The 13,520-nt window shown below is 39.2% G+C and overlaps 1 pseudogene; it reads left to right on the top strand.

Moving 5' to 3' along the window:
* Positions 1–4,686: 4,686 nt before the first annotated feature.
* LOC136319668 (small ribosomal subunit protein eS8 pseudogene) lies at positions 4,687–12,337 on the top strand (annotated as a pseudogene).
* Positions 12,338–13,520: the final 1,183 nt, after the last annotated feature.

Here is a 13,520-nt window from a genome sequence, read left to right on the forward strand (position 1 = left end):
CCCGGGACTTCTGCACACCAGGCTGAGGCTCTACCACTGAGCCAAATGGCCAGGGCCTCATTTTTTAAAGAAATGGAACAAAAAATCATCAGATTTATATGGAACTATAAAAAGCCCCGAATAGCCAAAGCAATCCTGAGGAAAAAGAACAAAGCTGGGGGCATTACAATACCTGACTTTAAATTATATTATAGATCCCAATAATCAAAACAGCATGGTATTGGCAGAAAAATAGACATTCAGACCAATGGAACAGAATTGAAAGTCCAGAAATAAAACCACATGTATATGGTCAAATAATTTTTGATAAAGGGGCCAACAACACACAATGGAGAAAAGAAAGCCTCTTCAACAAATGGTGCTGGGAAAACTGGAAAACCACATGCAAAAGAATGAAACTCGACTACAGTTTGTCCCCTTGTACTAAAATTAATTCAAAATACATCAAAGACCAAAATATAAGACCTGAAACAATAAATTACATAGAAGAAAACATAGGTACTAAACTCATGGACCTTGGTTACAAAGAGCACTTTATGAATTTGACTCCAAAGGTAAGGGAAGTGAAGGCAAAGATAAATGAATGGGACCACATTAGACTAAGAAGCTTTTGCACAGCAAGAGATACTGACAACAAAACAAACAGCCAACTAAATGGGAGATGATATTTTCAAACAACAGCTCAGATAAGGGCCTAATATCCAAAATATACAAAGAACTCATAAAGCTCAACAACAAACAAGCAAACAATCCAATAAAAAATGGTTAGAGAATATGAACAGACACTTCTCCCAGGAAGAAACACAAATGGCCAACAGATATATGAAAAGATGTTCATCTTCATTAGCTATTAGAGAAAAGCAAATCAAAACTACAATGAGATATCACCTCATGCCTGTTAGATTAGCTATTATCAACAAGACAGGTAAAAACAAGTATTAGAGAGGCTATGGAGAAAAAGGAACCCTCATTCACTGTTGGTGAGAATTTAAAGTAGTACAACTACTATGGAAGAAAGTATGGTGGTTCCTCAAAAAATTAAAAATAGAACTACCATATGACCCAGCAATTCCTCTACTGGGAATATACCCCCATAACTCAAAAACACTGGTACGTAAAGACACATGCAGCCCCATGTTCATTGCAGCATTGTTCACAGTGGCCAAAACATGGAAACAACCAAAAAGCTCTTCAATAGATGATTGGATAAAGAAGATGTGGTACATATATACTAAGGAATACTACTCAGCCATAAGAAATTATGACATCGGATATTTACAACAACATGGATGGACCTTAATAACGTTAAACTGAGTGAAATAAGTAAATCAGAAAAAACTAAGAACTATATGATTCCATATATAGGTGGGACATAAAAATGAGACTCAAGGACATGAACAAGAGTGTGGTGGTTACTGGGGGTGGGGAGGGGGAGGGAGGGAGTGGGGGGAGAAGAAGGGCACAAAGAAAACCAGATAGCAGGTGACAGACTATATGACTTTGAGTGATGGGTATGCAACATAATTAAATGTCAAAATAACCTGGAAATGTTTCCTCTGAACCTATGTACTCTGATTAATGTCACCCCATTAAAATTAATAAAAAAAAATTTACAGCCTGACCAGGTGGTGGCGCAGTGTATAGAGCGTTGGACTGGGATGCGGAGGACTCAGGTTCGAGACCCCGAGTCACCAGCTTGAATGTGGGCTCATTTGGTTTGAGCAAAGCTCTCCAGCTTGGACTCAAGGTATCTGGCTTGAGCAAGGGCTTATCTGGTTTGCTGTAGCCCCACAGGCAAGGCACATATGAGAAAGCAATCAATGAACAACTAAGGTGTTGTAATGAAAAACTAATGATTGATGCTTCTCATCTCTCTCTGTTCCTGTCTGTCTGTCCCTGTCTATCCCTCTCTCTGACTCTCTCTCTCTCTCTGTCTCTGTAAAAAATAATAAAATAAAATGAAATAAACAAATGAGAACAAAACCAGATGTAGGAGTTTTAGTGAGAACTAAGTTAGCCATAATCCAACCACTATGACAACCTCCCCTCCATCAAGCATGTACTTATCCTCAGAGCGTTAGTTTTTTCTTTGTTTATTTGTGTGAGAGAGAGACTGGGGCGGGGGGGGGGGAGGGAGAGGGAGGGAGAGAGATGTGAAGCATCAACTCAACTCGTAGTTGCTACTTTAGTTTTTCATTGATTGTTTCTCATATATGCCTTGTGGGGCGGGGGTGCTTAAGCCAGCGACCTTGGGTTCAAGCCAGCAACCTTGGGCTTCAAGCCAGCAACCTTCGGTTTTCAGCCAGTGACCTTTGGTCTCAAGTCTGAGACTATGGGATCATGTTGATGATCCCACAGTCAAGCCTGTGACCCTGTGCTCAAGCTGGCAAGCCTGCACTCAAGCCAAATGAGCCTGCATTCATGCCGGCAAACTTGAGGTTTCAAACCTGGGACCACAGCGTCCCAGGTCAATGCTCTATTTACTATGCCACTGCCTGGTCAGGAACTCATAGTATTAGTATTAAAAAGATATAAAACATACCTAGAGTCAGATTAAAATAAAATAGAAATATTTTTATAATATCCCATTCTTTATTGTCTTTTCTTCTTGATAATCTATATTTGTATAAGTAGTTCTGGGTACATTTCTCAGAGTTAGTGTAGGCAATAAGGATAATCATAATGAAGAGGTAAAGATCCACAAGCGAACGACAAAAATTTTATGAGATAAAAAACTTGCTTGTAATACAGTTTTTAGAAAGGTAAAGAATGACACATGTTTATGTTTAAGTATCTAAATATTTATGGTCATAAACATAGAAGGAGATCAAAATACAAATAAAGGCCTGACCAGGGAGTGGCATAGTGAATAGAACATCAACCTGGAATGCTAAGGACCCAGGTTTGAAACCTTGAGGTCCCCGGCTTGAACGCAGGGTCGCTGGCTTGAGTGTGGGATCATAGTCATGACCTCATGGTTGCTGGCTTTAAACCAAAGGTTGTTGGCTTGAGCAAGGGGTCACCAGCTCATCTGGAGCATGCGGGTCAAGGCACATATGAGAAAGCAATCAATGAACAAGTAAGGTGCCTCAATGAAAAATTGATGCTTTGCATCTCTCTCCCTTTCTGACTGTCTGTCCCTGTCTGTCTGTCTGTCTCATGTGTGTGCTAAAATAAATAAATAAATAAATAAATAAATAAATAAATAAATAAATACAAATGAAGCCCTACTGCTCCATTTGACTTTATAGCCAAGGGCATGGCAAGAAAAGGGAATCCCATCACTGGCTTGTTCTTTAGACTTCTCTGTATAATCCCTCACCAAGAAATATGAAATACCCCAATATGATTCTCCCATCATAATTTTGTATCCAGCAAAATAGATTCACAAATCACTTATAAACTGGTAGCCCTATTAACAATTGCTAACATCTATTAAGCGTTTAGTGTATCTTTTAGTAGGCTAATAGTTTGACATCATTCCCTTACTCTCACAAAAGCCCCATGGGTACAAGTTATCATTATACTTATCATACTTACTTTACAGATAAAATTATGTTCAGAGCACTTAAATAACTTATTCAGGGTCAAGAAGTAGAACTTGAGCCCAAGTCTGTTATAAACCCATACTTTCAAAAATCATTCTATTGCTAGTTTCCTGACTTTGATATTTGTTTTTTAACATCAGAGCAGTATTTTTCTCTGAAGATGCCAATAAATACATAATGGCTCTGAAACAAAAACCCATTTGGATTAAATATATGGCTTTGCACATCTCCTTAAGGGAAAACATTATAACAATTTTAAATTTTAACCAAAAAAAATCTCATTTATAACAGCAAATAAAACATAAAATGGCTCAGTATAAACTTAATTTAAAAAAAATAATTAGGACCTAAAAGAAAAATACTTCAAAACTTTTCAAGGATCATAAAAGTATCAGAGACAAAGATAGATAATGTTCCTCAAAGAGAATGACTTCATTTTGAAAAGATGAAGCTCTTTTCAAATTAATGAAGAGGTTTAATGGAATTCCAATAAAAAGTCCAGTAAGATTATTTGTACAGCAGTAAGAGAGGCTAAAAGAAAGATCTAGGCATTGCCTGGTAGAATAAACTAGTTAAAAAAAATCTAAAACAAAATTTCCCAGAGCAATGGGGCAGAGAAATATATAATATAGATATAATGAACCTACAACATTCTCTTTTTGCTAGCTCTTTGACCTCAACCATTGACTTCAACCCTCAGTGCCTCTGTTGTCTTACCTGCAAATGGAGATATAAAAGCACCCACTGTTAATGAGTATTATTTGTAGTAATAATGTTTCATATGTATTCAATAAGCAAATCGCATTTGGTGGATTATGGAAAATAATGCTTGTAAACCAGTGGTCCCCAACCTTTTTTTGGCCATGGTCCGGTTTAATGTCAGAAAATATTTTCATGGACCGGCCTTTAGGGCGGGACAGATAAATGCACAAAATAAAATTATGCGACCGGCGTAAAAACTGTGGTATTTTTAAATATAATTGTCAAACCTATGAGACAAGCGTCGAGAGTGAGTCTTAGATGGATGTAACAGAGGGAATCTGGTCATTTTTAAAAAATAAAACATCATTCAGACTTAAATATAAATAAAACAAAAATAATGTAAGTTATTTATTCTTTCTCTGCAGACCAGTACAAAATGGCCCACAGACCAGTACTGGTCCGCAGCCCGGGGGTTGGGGACTACTGTTGTAAACCACTTAGTAGTGTGATAATCACAGACTTAATTCAGTTGAGGTTAGCTGTAATTGTTGTCAATATCTTTATATTGTGATTATGACACTTGGCTGATAACACATACCAAATCTATTTATTCATTTGACCAAGGAACATAACAATTGAATAGATATACATGCCGGGCCAATCTATTTCTCAGTGTTGGGGAACTAATGGTGAAGCGGACAGGCAAGGGCCATGTTGCCACAGAGCTTACATGCTGGTGTTGGAGACAAATAACAAATATATTCACAAATGGACAAGTAATTCTGGATATTACTGTGTCCTAGGGAAAAATATAAGAAGGTTAAGGGACCAGTAGTGACAGCAGAAGAGTCCTTAAAATAGAATGGTCAGAAAGGTCTCTTTGAAAAAGATGAGCATGATGAGGAACAAGCCATGTGAGATAAGAGGATGGGTCTTCCAAGCAAAATAATCAAGTGTCAAAATCTTGAGGGATGGCTCTGACAGGTGGCTTAGTGGATAGAGTATAGATCTAGCATATGGATATCCCAGGTTTGACTTCCCCTCAGAGTACACAGAAGAAATAACCATCTTCTTCTTCCCCCACCCTCTTCCCTTCTCTCCTTCTTCCCCTCCCTTAGCCAGTGGCTTGATTGGTTCGAGTCTGGCCCCAGGTGCTGAGGATAACTCTATTGGAACACATCAGCCTCAGGCACTAAAAATAGCTAAGTACTACAGCATTAGCCCCAGATGGTGGTTGCCAGGTGGATCCTAGTCAGGGTGCATGCAGAGTCTGCCTTCTCTCACAAAGAGAATTTAAAAAATGAAACACCTTGAGGGAGGAATTCACTTGGGTGTAATGGGAAAGTGAGAAGGGCAGAGTGGATGGAAAGTAGTGATTCAGGGGAGAATAAGTGAGATGATTGGGCTTAGTGGGATAGGCAGGCACCAGGTCATATAGGGCCCTACAAGCCAGGACATGGAGTTTAGTGGGGAAACAAATCAAATTAAACCTTTACATCATGGCCATGCACCAAGATAAATTCCAGAAAGCTCAAACTGTTAAATATAAAAACCACTATAAACACCATCATATCCATCTTCAAATATACCACTATAATTGCTTTAGTCTATATATTCTAGAATGGTGAAAAAATTTTCAAGTACAAAATTAAAGGCAGAAATCATGAAAGAATAGGCAGATATATGTGAACATATAGCACCTTAAAGTTCTCATGCATTAAGAAACTAAATGATAATAAATTTTAACAATAAAGGTAAAAGAAAGTCCTAAATAATATGTGCAATTTATTTAATAAACTGTTACAATATTTAATAATCTATTAAATATTATTGAAAAATATTTAAAAATGTAAAATTCAAATAAAAATACAAATACAGGGGGAGATGTAGGTGGTCATTTCTCCTATGTGCCCAACCGGAGATCGAGCCTGGGACGCCCGTACATATGTCAGGCCAATACTCTATCCACTAAACCACCAGCCAGAGCCATTATATTGTTTTAATACTTTCAACATTTTCAAAAATGTTATTTCAGATCCCACATATAAAAAATAACTATGTATATGTAATATAAACATCATTCTATACCCTACAATATTTATTTAAAAAATTTCCCAGCCTTCCCTTTCTCATTATCATGCTGTTATATAATTTGTTTAATCTTTCCTCTTCTTCATCAGATACCTCTGTCAAGCAAGTAGAAATCATAACACACAGACTATTTTTATCCCCATACTAGAGACATATGCATATAAACACATTGAATATACAGTTATAATTCATACAAAGGATTTTATAAGGCTAACAGAATACATAATTATAGCAATGTATTTGGAAGTAGATAAATATGATAGAGATGATAGACAGACATAGATATAACATTACTTCCACTCTGACCCTGAGTGTATAGCTACTTAACTAGAATAAATACACAACTGAGTAAGTTACATAACATCTTGAAAGCCACATGGTAGGTTATTGTATGTCTAAGGTATCATTGTTTTAGTACTGACCTGACCTTACATGAAATCCTTTGCTCAGATTATTTTGAGCAGTCTAAGAATATTCATGCAAGTTGTTTTGCTTGGGGCAAAGCTAAGAATACGCACTTCCCAAAGTCTGTCATTCTCCTTGCTAGCACATACTTCTCTATCCTCACTTCAGTTCACCTGACAGACCCATTCACTCTGCAAAACACATGGAAATGCTAATGGGCACCGAGGGCAAATGAGTGAGCTCAAATAACTGTCAGGTTTCACAGAGAAGTGGGAAGTCCAGGGCCGCTGAACCCCAACCTTGCAGAGCACACAGTAAGAACAGTGGTATTTTTCAGCAAAGAAGCCTAGTCTGCTTAAGCCTAATAATTCCTCTGTTGACCAAACAGATCAAGCATGATTCAGGATTGTTTCAGCAAATCATCCTGGCAGGCAAACACGTTCTGCAGATTGTGGCTTGTTCTAGCTATTGCAGAATGAAGTGTGCGAACAATGCTGAGGTGATACTGATGTGAATCAAACAATAAAGCAACACTGTGCTTATGTACTCAGCTGCCCAGCTGCTGAAGGAGACTGAGACAGTTTGAAGAGCTGAAATATACTATACAAAAAAAAATTCATGTTTTCCTTTAGCAGATGCTGGTTTTCTGGTGCTATTTTTAGTAGCATGATCTTTTTTTCTTTTCTTTTCTTTTTTTTTTTTTTTGGCCCTATTCTAAAGAGCTACACACATGAAACTCCAATTCATAAAACATATAACTAGGAACATTTTTCACTGACCTGTGGCAGGGGCCCAGTCATTCCAAATATGCCTTCTTCTCAGGCACATTCAGCTACCCTAAGATGCATGCAAGATAGACTCTCCCACTTTTGAAAAACTAGAAGAAGAAGAAGAAAAAAAGACTGACAATGTCTGTTTATCTTGAAATACTATATGAAATTCACTGGCCAAAAAAATATTCTGTAAGCAAAATTACAGGTGTTTATCTTTTCAGTGTCTTCCTACCTCTATTTCCTTAACCACCTTTCCTCCCCCTCCTTCATACTACTCACCTTTCCCCCAAGGACACACCCCTGCCACAGAACCCCAGGCTAACTCGAGACCCCTGCCCCAGCCCGCCCTGTCATTATTGCATCCTCTCGGCAGCTTGCCCTCCCACCGGACAAATAACTGCACAGCCCTTACTGTGAGCGCTGTGTTTCTGCCACACAGTCTCCATTTCCAGCCCTGATAGTATTTCCTTTCCCTCTGTGTGGGCCAGGGCTGGCATTCAGGCAGTTTGCCCCTGTTCACAGAACCAATACCAAATTTTTTGCTGAGTTTGGCGAACCAGTTGTTAAATGGCACTTGTAGCCCTGGCCGGTTGGCTCAGTGGTAGCGCGTCGGCCTGGCGTGCAGAGGTCCCGGGTTCGATTCCCAGCCAGGGCACATAGGAGAAGCGCCCAACTGCTTCTCCACCCCTCCCCTTCTCCTTCTTCTCTGTCTCTCTCTTCCCCTCCCGCAGCCAAGGCTCCATTGGAGCAAAGATGGCCCGGGCGCTGGGGATGGCTCCTTGGCCTCTGCCCCAGGCGCTGGAGTGGCTCTGGTGGCAACAGAGTGACGCCCCCGAGGGGCAGAGCGTCGCCCCCTGGTGGGCGTGCCGGATGGATCCCGGTCCGGCGCATGCGGGAGTCTGTCTGACTGTCTCTCCCCGTTCCCAGCTTCGGAAAAATACAAAAAAAGAAAAAGAAAAAGAAAATGGCACTTGTAATCAGGGTTCTCTCTAAGGTGGGCACCTGGGCAGCCGCCCAATGTGGAAATCACAAATTCACATTCCTTTTCTTTTTTTAAACATTCATCTGCGCAACAATGTATTCTAAGCACCTGTCATAATGTTCATTCCATCCATAGGCGAAAAAAATTTGATGGAACGATGCTTGTAATATTTATTTATTCATTTCATAGAACTCATTATACCTTCGATGAAATATTACATTTTAATTCCCTCGTGTTTGTTACTTCAAGAAACAAACAGATAATGTAAAGAGAAAAAATACCCAAAAGCCAGAGGGTGACAACTTATATTGTTTTTTTATCAGGTATTATTTAATATTTTCTCATTAATATTTTAAAACTCTTTCTTATAACTATCTAGTTTTGTGTACTTCTTTTATAATTCTTTTAAAGTAATAAATGCATGAAAAATAAACTACCTTTCAGTACATCGGGGTTTTTTTATACTTAAAACAGTCATTATGGCAGAGAACCTGTTGTTAAATTATTTGAATCCCACCACTGGTGTGGATAGTCTTGATGGTCAGTTAATTAAGGTGGCTTGCCCCAGTTGACCAGCTGGAGGGTTTCTACCTCAGAATGGCGACATGTGGTCTTGGTCTCTTCCCAGCAATTTTGAATCTTAAGCAGAAATCTCAAAGAGAGGAAGGTGAAACTGATTCTTGCTTTCTGGTGAAGGCATCCTGACAAGGCCACTCACTGGTGGTTCCTGTCATTTCTCTTCCTGCTCCAGCCTTGGTTCCTGTGCCTTCATACCTAGTATCCCAGCTTTGTCCTTTCATTTAGTGAGTTACCCCTTCTGATAAATTATTTATTTATTTATTCATTTATTTATTTATTTGCTTAAGTTAGACAGAATCTGTTGCTTCTATCCAAAGAATCCTAAATAATACAAAGCTTTTATAAAAGAGTTTCAGACTCATTATTTAACTTGGCCCCCAGAGAAATCCTTTGAAATCAGGGAAATACTATCAGTCCCATTTTATAGAGAAATAAGTGCAGGTTTGTATTACCTAATTTTATGGTCCAAAGTGTCATATTCATATTGATGCTGCACCACAATTTCAAATCCAGTTCTTCTGACCCCAACATATACTTTGTCTTCTGCCATGCTGGCTGGTACTTGGAGTAGGACCCACATTCAGGATCTAGTCCTACTGGGGCAATATGCTTTCTTGGGTCTAATTCCCTCAGAGGCTCTTGAAATGATCATTAGTTAATTCAAAAAGTCAAGTTCCATGAATAAAGAACTGGTAGAGGATTCATGTGCTATCCACCCTTCCCAAGGGGATTTACTCCTTTTCAACAGGAAGTCAAAAGAGCACACGTTCCCTTAACCACAACCACAAAAGGATTCATTAAAATAGACAAACTTCAAGAAGACAAATTTATATACAGATGTAATTCTAGATTTCATATTTTCAAAGATACTGACTTAAATTCTGTTAGGTATTCTGTAGAGAGCATCTAAATTCTGCCGTAATATGATTTCACTCTGATAGCTAAATTCATGTGTAACTGAAACTCTTACAAAGAAAAAAAAAAGTAATACCCTGGAAAATTAATAATAAGCCACTTGGATTGCAATAGAAAGGGAAAAAATTAAGATAATGAAATTTCTAAGCTTCAGGGGGGAACTAAATGGCCCAGACCATAAGTTTCTCCTTCGCATCTGGAATCAACAAGAAATGAACTGTGACTGTCTTGCCCTCTTGTAAGAGAGCTACTTGTAAAGTACAGTGAATTGAATCATAGAAATAATCCCAAGATCCTGGCCCATCCCAACACACACACACACACACACACACAACTAAATTCTAGGGATCTCTGGTCCAGGAAGATAAATAGTTTTTCAAAAAAGAGGACTTAAAAAATAGATTGAACTCTAGTTTTAACAGTCTGTCTGGAAGCATTACCCCATTTCCAAAGACAGAAGAAACTTCCCTCCCTCCACTCCCTTTGCACCCATCCCTTCAGGCTTCACGTTGTCCTACTGACCGCAAAATAGAAAAGATCAAATAACACAGTAAAGTCAAAAGACCCAACCTGGAGTCCACATTCCACTATTAGTGTGACTTTGGGCAAACAGTTGGTCCTTTCTGAGCCCTTGTTCAATTCCATTTTAAAAGGATAAAAGTAATATTCATTATCTGCCCTTTTAACTCATGAAGATGTTCAGATGATTATTGATGCAGATAAAGATAAAGGTGTATAGTGACTTGGGATATTATCTGACAGAGACTGGCTAGCCACTCAGAGCTTTACAGAGTAGACTCAAAAAATCTGCTTTACTAATAGACTAACAAAGGTTCTATCTGTCACGGGTGGCCTCATGTTATCTATTATGTAAAACCAGAATGTCCTGTTACCATTTTACATGAATAACTACAACTGGCTTTCAAATCATTTTAACTTTTTTCTAGGCTTGATGAGTATATCTAAAATAATTTAATATGGGCCTGTATTCAAATGAAGTCACACTTACATTAATACAGAATTTTCAACCGCTCTGCAATCTCTCTTACCCTCCTCTTTGAATAATAATTCCAATATATTCTATAAATATCTTTCCCCAAAAATCTTTGAGACTCTCTAAGACTGATCATGTGTTAGACCCATTTCTTGTTTGCTGCTCCTTCCCTGAAGAGAGGAACACAGCCCTTAAGGTTGAACTTGAGCTCTCTCCAGCTGCTGCCGAGCCATAGGCATCTCTCAGAACAACTGGCACAAGAACTGCAGGATGCGGGCTAAAGAAAGCCCCAGCACAGGACACAAAAATATGAGCTGGGATGCCCTGCTGCCAATGTTGAGATTGGCCCCCTACTCAGACACACAGCCCACAGGTGGGGAGACAGCAAGAAGTACCAAGCCTTGAGGCTGGACTTTGGCAACTTCTCCTGGGGCTCCAAGTACTGTATAATACATGCCAAACAAGGATTATTGACGCTGTGTGTGATTCATCCAACTGTGAACCATTCCGCACCGAGAGCCTAGCAGAGAACTGTAGTGATACACACATTGACAGCACACCCTACTGACAGTGGTGTGAGTCCCACTGAGCACTGCCCTTGGACAGCAAGAAGGGCTCAAGCTGACTCTTGAGAATAAACAAATTGTAAACAAACAAACAACCACAAGAAAGAAAGGTCAAAGAAAGTTCAGACAAAATACGAGGGGAAAGAGAAAGAATGCCCAAATCAGCAGTCTTCCAGAGGAGCAGCACCAGCAGGGCAAGCTTCTCGCACGCATGGCTCCAAGACCAGACCAGCGCGGCCAAGCAGATGGTTCTGTGCTGGAGGGCGAGGAGCTGAAGTTATATTTGAGGAAAATCAAGGCCTGGAAAGGGAATAAAATCCTTCTCCCTCCTATCTTATCTCAGATAATAAAGGTGTTTATCATTCTAAAAAAAAAAAAGATTGAACCCACTAAAATTAGCATATATGTTTGCTGGCTCCCAACAGTTCTGCTTTTTAGTTTTAATTAACATCATTGTCAGTGAGTGTCTGGTGGTGGAGTTGGGCTTGCACCTCCTCTTGTCCCCTAATGTTGCGCTGTTGCACACCTTTTCACATTGCCTTTTCTTTTTGAGTATTCATTAATTTTAGAGAGACAACATCGATTTGTTGTTCCACTTATTTATGCATTCATCGGTTGATTCTTTTATCACCTGAATTCAGAGTTTGACCCTGAATGGAGATCGAACTCACAACCTTGGTATATCGGGAGAGTGCTCTAACCACCGAGCTACCCAGCCCAGGCTTCACATAGCATTTGAGTGGAGAGCTGCTCGGCTGCCCCAGGCAAAGGTAGCTCCATGATGAGTGCTGGGAGGAAATGCTGTTAGCTTTCAGCTACACTCAGTAGTCCCACAGAAAAAACCGCTTGACGCCTAAGAGTTTCCATGTCCTAATTAAGTTCTCTCAATTCAAACATATGTGAATTTATTTTTTCCCAAGGCATAGACAGGTATCAAGGTGGTTGTGTCAAAATGGTTCTAATGCCAATCATCCTGGGCATAAATCAAGACTTTGCCACTGCTGAGAGAAAGACTCCTTGGGTCTGGATTTTTTATGCCTCCAAATAAGTTACCTTTCAAGCACCTCATTGCTCTTTCCCACAGTGTGGCCTTTCTCAAGGTCATCCTAACCATCAGACATTTTTCAATATCTTTGAACCTTAAAGGAAAAGGAGTTCAGACCAATCTATTTTCCCTCTAGACGTGCTTCTTTTTCCTTATGGAAATTAGTAGATATAAATAAATTCAAACAAGAGTGATGATGTCCAACTTCACCTGCAGCATCCAAGCAGCAAGAATTCAGAGATATTTGAGAAGACAATTACAGTAATTCCCTCCACCAACCAAGTTTAAGCCTTAGACCCAGCCCAGAGCCTTGTCCCTTTACCATTCTCCTCTCCTCTCCCTCTCACACACTCACACAGCTCTCATCTACAGAAAGCAAAGTTTAAAAAAGAACTGTAGTACTAATGAAAATGTACCAACATAAAACTCTAGACTGAAAAATAGAATGAAAAATATCCAGAGACATCAAATGAGCAAACAGGCTACATAATGAGCTGTTTGATGGAGCTTAGAAATTTAATGAGCAACTTGAAGAATCATTTAATATTTGGTTATGAAGAAACTCAAAAGATCAGTTAGTCCTAACCCCTTCATTTTCCAGCTGGGGACATGGAGATCCACATTGATGGCTGGACTTGCCCAAGGTCACACTGCTCCACTCCTGTGAGGTAGACTTTGAACTAGAGCTTTTACATGACACCCTCCCACCTATAATTTTTCTCTATATATGTAATGTTAGCTTGAGAACTTATTCTTTTGCTAAGAGACAGAAGAGAAGAAATATTTTTTTTTAACAAATCAGTTAAATCTTATGAATCATGGGCCAATTCCTTGACTCAGAATATTCAAGGGGAAAGAAGTACAGAAGACTCATTTCTTCCCTACAGTATTAAACTGTTATTTGCAGCCTTCATAAGTAA

Source organism: Saccopteryx bilineata, chromosome 1 (genome assembly GCF_036850765.1).
Source record: "Saccopteryx bilineata isolate mSacBil1 chromosome 1, mSacBil1_pri_phased_curated, whole genome shotgun sequence".
NCBI lineage: Eukaryota > Metazoa > Chordata > Mammalia > Chiroptera > Emballonuridae > Saccopteryx > Saccopteryx bilineata.